Source organism: Pelodiscus sinensis, chromosome 23, assembly GCF_052426305.1.
Source record: "Pelodiscus sinensis isolate ZL-2025 chromosome 23, ASM5242630v1, whole genome shotgun sequence".
NCBI classification, from domain to species: domain Eukaryota; kingdom Metazoa; phylum Chordata; order Testudines; family Trionychidae; genus Pelodiscus; species Pelodiscus sinensis.
Genome location: NC_143074.1, coordinates 17,098,134 through 17,098,672, shown reverse-complemented (window position 1 = coordinate 17,098,672; position 539 = coordinate 17,098,134).

The window sequence follows — 539 nt, the reverse complement described above, 5'->3', positions numbered from 1 at the left end:
TGGTCTTGTGCTCTGTGAATCTGAACCAGGAACTGTCTTAACTGTGGGGCAGATCAGACCTCCTGCACTTAAAGCTTCCTTAATGGGATAGACACCTCCCACTCTTAACTAGTTTTTCTTCACTCTGATCATGCCTAAATCTGCACAAGGGATGGGGGAAAAGAGTGCACCTTTCCTTAACCCATAGTCCACTGGTTACAATTCTTGTGCAAAATACATGGGAGTCAGTATTCTGATACCCTGCCCTAGTTCTGTTAACAGAGTAACTTCCTTTGAGGGGCAGGACCTAGCTAACATCCCTGCTTTGTAGCGGTAATCTTACTCCTACTGCATCAGGGGCTAGCCAAGTTAGTCGGTACAGGATAAACTTAAACAATGAATGGTTGGGTAGCACTTTATCAGTTAACAAAAACATGTAGATGTATCGTGAGCTTCTGTGGGTATAGCCTACTTTTTGTGAATTCCCTTCTCTACCTACACTCCTTACAGCATTCAGAGTTAAGTACTAAACACTTAAGAATTGGGAATGGTAGTTAGTT